The sequence below is a fragment of the Sciurus vulgaris genome (genome assembly GCF_902686455.1).
Source record: "Sciurus vulgaris genome assembly, chromosome: 1".
NCBI lineage: Eukaryota > Metazoa > Chordata > Mammalia > Rodentia > Sciuridae > Sciurus > Sciurus vulgaris.
This window is the reverse complement of record NC_136461.1, coordinates 211,169,762-211,175,722: the sequence shown is the minus strand read 5'-3', so window position 1 is coordinate 211,175,722 and position 5,961 is coordinate 211,169,762.

The following is a 5,961-nucleotide window of genomic DNA, read 5'->3' as shown; positions in this document are numbered from 1 at the left end:
AAATGCTGACAGTGCACACTGGCCTCAGGCCTTCCTGCCCGCCTCCATGCCTGCAGCCTGGGCTGGGCCAGGCTCTGCCCTCCACCGGACGCCAGCAGGGGATGTGGAATGGAACGATCTTGTCACAACTGTCCTCAGAGGCTTCTGTGGCAGCGCTGTCCTCCTTGCCCATCCTCAGCCCCCCAGCTTGGCCACCTGCCCCCTTCCCCACCGTCTGTTCCCCACCCCCCTGCGGAAGCAGTTGTCTAAGGCACGTCTGGTCATGCCCACGTCCCTGGCCCCGCGGCCTGCAGCCTTGGCCCTCTGACCTCCCCACGTCCCTGGCCCCGCGGTCTGCAGCAGTCCCTCTGGTCTTCCCAGCAGCCCACGTGCCCTGCGGAGCCTCAAGCCCTCCCTCTTGCCGAGGCCAGCGCCCAGCCTTCAGGGACACACTGCTGCCCTTCAGCTTGGCTGCTTTGCTGTGAGGGCTCCCAGCGTAGATACGCACTCCCCCCTCTCAACGTCTGTCCTTCCCCAAGCCTGTCCCGGCCACACCAGTGCTGTGGCCCCCCCTTCCCGTGGCACTGGGACACTGAGCACTCTCGGGCACTTTGGGCTCGTGGTCACCACTCAGCTAGTGGAGGTCCGGGGCGTGGTGGACATGGTGCCCTGAGGTGCTCCTGATCCTGGGACAGCACTTGGCCCTCCCAGGAGGACCCCAGACACCTAGAAATCACCCTGGAGGGGAGCTCCGGGGGAAGGTGGTGCCCTGGCCCAACCTTGGAGGCACCAGGAGGGGGAGGCTCTGGGCTCAGCCTGGGGTGGCTGAGGATGTGCCCAGGGGCTCTGGGCCTGTGGGCCTGACCGTGGACAAGCCCCCTTCCAGCAGCCAAGGACAGAGGCCTGAGGCCAAAGCTCTGCTCCCACAGTGGTTGCCCTTTCGTGCCCAGCCAGTCCCTCCTCCCAGTTGTGTGCTGAGGGACAGGGACGCTTAGGGCAGGGGTGTGGGGGCGGGAGGACCATGCCTCGGACCCAACCCTAGCAGCCCAGGGCAGTCGAGTCGTGGTGACTGGGTTTCAGCGTCTGTACGGAAGGAGCTGAGGCCATGGTGTGGTGGGGTCACTGGGGAAGAAACAGGCTGGGGGGCATTGGAGAAGGCCCCCTGGGTGTGGGGATGGGGGACAGTGGCCCCATAGAGGAGGTTCAGAATAAGCAGCCGGAGAGGTAAGAGGAAAGGGAGGGCAGCACGGAGTTTGGGAACCAAGGAAGGGACACTGCCTGGATGCCCAGGGGCTGGGGTGAGGAAAGTGGGAAGGACAGTCCCTCCAGAGCACCTGGTGTGGAGGGTTCGGGCAGAACCAGGACACAGTTTCTAACTTCTGCACTCGGGACCAGGTGCTCCAACGTCCTCTCCCACCAGAATACAGCTCAGTCCTGGGGAAACTGCAAGAAATGTACCCCAACCCTGCGATGCTGGGTTCAAACCCGGGACTCTCTACTACTGAGCCATTTGATAGAAAGTCTGGCTAAGTTGTCCAGGCCGGCCTTGGATTCAACAACCCACCGCAGCCCCCCGAGTGACAGGGTCATGGCGTGCGCTGCTGTTCTTGGCCAATGAATGCACTTTTCAATGTATTGCTGGAAAATCCTAAAGGCTTGTAGACAAAACGGAACCTAAGAGCCCCCAAGCAGTGAACGGACACCAGTATGGCAAGGAAAAGTGACAGGAAAGCTCGGGTCATCCTGGGACTGAAGCTAAAGCTGGGTTGGGGTTGGAACACGGGCCTCGGGTCTCGCGAGGAGCGCGAGTGACCCTGAAAGGGCCCCGCGGCAGCGGCACCCCCTCGCCCGGCAGAAGCGGCTGCACTTCCACAAGAGCCCCCTGCGTGGGACAGCTTGAGGTGGCCCTCCTAGCTCCCTGGCTCCTAGACATGAGGTCAGAAGCCCATCTGTGAGTCAGCAGGGACGTCTCCATGGTTTTAGGCACCCAGGAGCTTAATTGTCAAAATGCTCATTTGGAGACATTAAAGAAGCACAAGATGGACCCAGAAAGGAGCAAGGATAAGGAGACGTCACAGTGGCCCAGCAGGCACCAAAGGGATCAAAACTCAAGATAAGGGGAATGACAGTTGAGGATCCATGGCTGAATTAGGTAGTGTGTAAGACAGCTGAGAGAAGGAGCGAAGCTGAAAGTTCTGTGAAGTTGCTAGAAATTCTCCAAAGCTGGCGCAAGACTCGCGTCCACAGTTGTGGGTAGTACAGCTCCTGTCTAGCCAAGTAAACAGAGCTCCACCTGCAGGCATGATGTGTGGAGCACGAGAAACCCATCCTGAAAATAGCCGGAGAGGAAGAGGCCCCTCCCCGCCTGGGTTGACCAAACTCGGAGGACTTCACGGGGCCCGGGCATCAGGAAGGGCCACATGGTGCGTTGCTGCTGCCACCCGGGACTGTGGACCCAGCCAAGTTACTGCAAGCAGGAAAGCCAAAGAGACGCTTTCAGATGCAGCCCACTGACTGCCCCGCCGTGCCAGGTGCTGTGGAGGTGTGTGCCAGTAAAAGCTGGGGGAGAAGTACCTCGGGCACAAGAGCAGGAGCACCAAGAATCATGGCCTCTCAATGCACCAATCTATGGCTGACAGGGTCACACCAGATTGCAAGACACAGAAAAGCCATGCCAGGGAACACAAGAAGCAGTGACAAAAGCAAACCGCTGTTGGGCTTAAAAACAGACCAACAGAGCATCCGGGAGATCAGGGACAAGTCCGTGCTCACACAGGGGAACCTGGGCCGTGGGGAAGGTGGCAGAACCAACCATAGTTCTCTGCCTGCAGAAAATGAACTGGCGCCTTATCCAATGCCACGCCAAAGCTGGCACCAGGCCTAATGATGCAAAGAAAGCTCCAAAGGCCGGACTTGGCCAGCACGAGTCAGATAGAGTGATGGCTTTGCTTACGTCAAAGTCAAGACGAAAACCACTGGGGCAGAGGAGACCAGGAGTGCGCTCCACGGCAGCCCAGAACCGGCCCACACCGTGGTCCACACAGCGACATGGTAGATAAAGTGGAGAGCTGGGTGAGACGAGAGAGAGGATGATCCAGAACATAGAGGTGACTTCTGCAAACAAGCAGTGCCACAGAATGTGGGCACGGGTAGAAGTGAGCTCAAGGAAGAGACCCCAAGGCCAACAAGCGCATGGAGAGGAGCATCGACCCTCGTAACTAGCAAATGCATATTGGCAGAATGTGTCACTTTAGGACTCTTGGACCAGCAAGAATCAGAGTGGCAGGTGCCCAGTGTTGGGGAGAGCCCTGGTGCTTCCTGCCGGGATGCCCGTGGTGGACGAGCAGAGAGCTGTGTGATGCTGTGGGGCCACACGAGGCCACACTTCTCAGATAAGCCAGGAACCCCACGCGAGTCTGCAAAGAAAGCAGTTCTCATGCTGGTCCCAAGGGGCCCTGCGTGAAAACACACCTGTAGCAAGGTGCATGAGGGCTGGGCCTGGGAGTGGGTGACAGAGTACAGGAGCTGGGTACCGCGGGGAGGGAGCCAGGCAGCCGCGTGGAGTAAGGGCGCAGGCCCTGTTGGATCTGGGTAGGAGGAAGTACAGACTGCACCTGCTTCTCCACCGATGAACCTGTGCCTCCCGGGGTGTGCGCACGCAGCAGCAGCTGGCGGCCTGAGCCCCGGGCGAGCAGGCATGGGGAGGTAAACCTGTCCCGAGGCGTGCCTCGCTTCCCCTTGTACTTCCCACCTAGACTTAAAGCCAGTCTCACGCCCAGACGTAGTCAGACACAGGCAGGAAGAGCTTCTGGTCAAGCCCTCTGCTTGAAGGGGGATCCCGTGTGTCAGGGGAAGGGAGGCGATCCCATTGACCTTTCTGTGTTTTCTCTCCGTGTTTTTCTAGTCCCCAGGAATTTGGAGTGCAGTCACAAGGTTGGGAACTGAGTATGGGAGGGAGGGATGTCTGTGGCCCTTCTTTCTCCTCTGCTGTCTTGGCACTTGACCTAGGAGACAGAAGCAGTCACACAATGCACAGCAGAACCAAGGAAAGAAAACCCCGTTTCTAACTGGAAGATCAAGATAGGAATCCCCTAAGAGCCAAAGCACTGGGAGATCCCAGAGAGCTGGGAAAGCAATCACAGGAAGCAGGAGAACCTGGCTTGCCCACCTCGGTCTGACCCTAAACAGCACAGCACGAGCTCTGAGTCGACACGTGGGGCAGACCATCACCCAGCGCTCAGACCTGCCCCTGGGGGGTAGAAATAGAAGACATAGAACCGAACGAGTGCGAAAGAGTGCGAAAACCGTCACTAGGATCGTCTCGAAAGAGACCCACCCGTGCAGGCAGTGCTGCCCGCTGGCCAGAGGGCTGAGCCAGTTCAGGAAGCAGAGGTGGCCTCGAGTCATCTGCAGAGCCCACTCCGAGCGAGCTCGCCCCGGATGGAACAGGAAAACCCACCAGACGCCAAGAAGACAAAAGGAAAAGAGCCTGGGTGACTGGATTTGGCAGTAAATTCTAGAAACAACATCAAAACACAAAGAAAAAATCAAAAGACTACTTCTTAAAAAAAATTTTAAATTGTAGATGGATACAATGTCATTTTTTATGTGGCGCTGAGGATGCAACAGTACCATACATGAGCGAGGCAAGCGCTCCACCACTGAGCTACAGCCCCAGCCCCTAGACTCCTTAATTAAAAACTGCCCTTCAAAAGAGAATGAAGAGCCAAGTCACTATCAGGAGACAATACTTACTGAGCACCTGTCTGAGGACCGTGATCCAAAATATACAAAGAACCCTTAAAACTCAACAATAAGAAAACAAACAACCTGATTAAAGTATGGGCAAAATATCTGAACGGACCAAACAGACTAAAGAATGTATACAGGTGGCAAATCAGCATGCGAAAACAGACCAGGGAACTGGACGGTAAAACAGCAACAGAATTCCAGAACTCCGCATGTGTCACGATGGCTGTGGACAAGCCACCCGCCAGCACTGGAGTGTGGTGAGGATGGGCAGCAGCAGGAACGCTCGTTCCCTGCTGGTGGTGCAACAGACCCCCCGGGTCTCAGCCTCCTCCGGCAACTCAGCCCAAGGCCTTCATCCAAAGTAGAAAGCCTCCGTCCGTGCAGAACCCGGGTGCAGAGCGTCATGGCCCCCTTAGTGAAATGGCCCCACGCCGGGACGGCCCCAAATGCCTTTCAGCTGGTGAGCAGATGAGTGGATGGTGGACTGTCCAGACAGTGGACCTTATTTGCAGCTGACGTGAAGGGAGCGTGAGGCTACGGGGGACGCACACGTGGCCAGGGGGAGGAGCCGGGCGAAGGCTGACTCCCGGGAAGGAGCAGCCAGGGCACAAGGAATGAAGGACTGCGGGGACTGACCGTGAGACGCACCCGGCGTGCGGGGAGGGGATGTCCTGAAGGGTACTGTGCAGGTGGGCGCACGGTTGCCCTGGCGGGCAACACCAAGCGAGCCTTAAGTGTGCTGTGGCCCTGGGCTGATGCGATGTGTCAGCGCCGGTTCACTAACTGTGATGGTGAGACCAGAGAAGAGCGAGCTGGTGATCCCGGCGGGAAACGTGGGCGAGGGGCGAAGTGTGTGCGGGAGAGAGAGAAGCTCCAACATTAAAATTTTAAAAAGTTCAAAGTGAACAAAAATTTAAAAGAACCAAATAGAAATTTCAAAAACCAAAAAATGCAATGCCTGAAATAAAAAGGCACTGGACGGCCTCAATAGCACAATGGCCATCAAGTGAGTTTGAGGATAGATGAGTGGACATCGTCCCCCCAGAACAATCAGAGCAAACGAGGTCAACAGAGGCGCAGAGCCTTTGGTGTGGAGCCTTTGGTGCGGGTGAAGCAATCTCGCTCTGGCCTGGGGTTCCAGCTGCCCGCGGGGCAGGGAGGCAGCTCTGCTCGGGAAAGGGGCTTGAGGCCCGCGGCTGAGACACGGCCGCGGGGCAGACAGACTTAGAT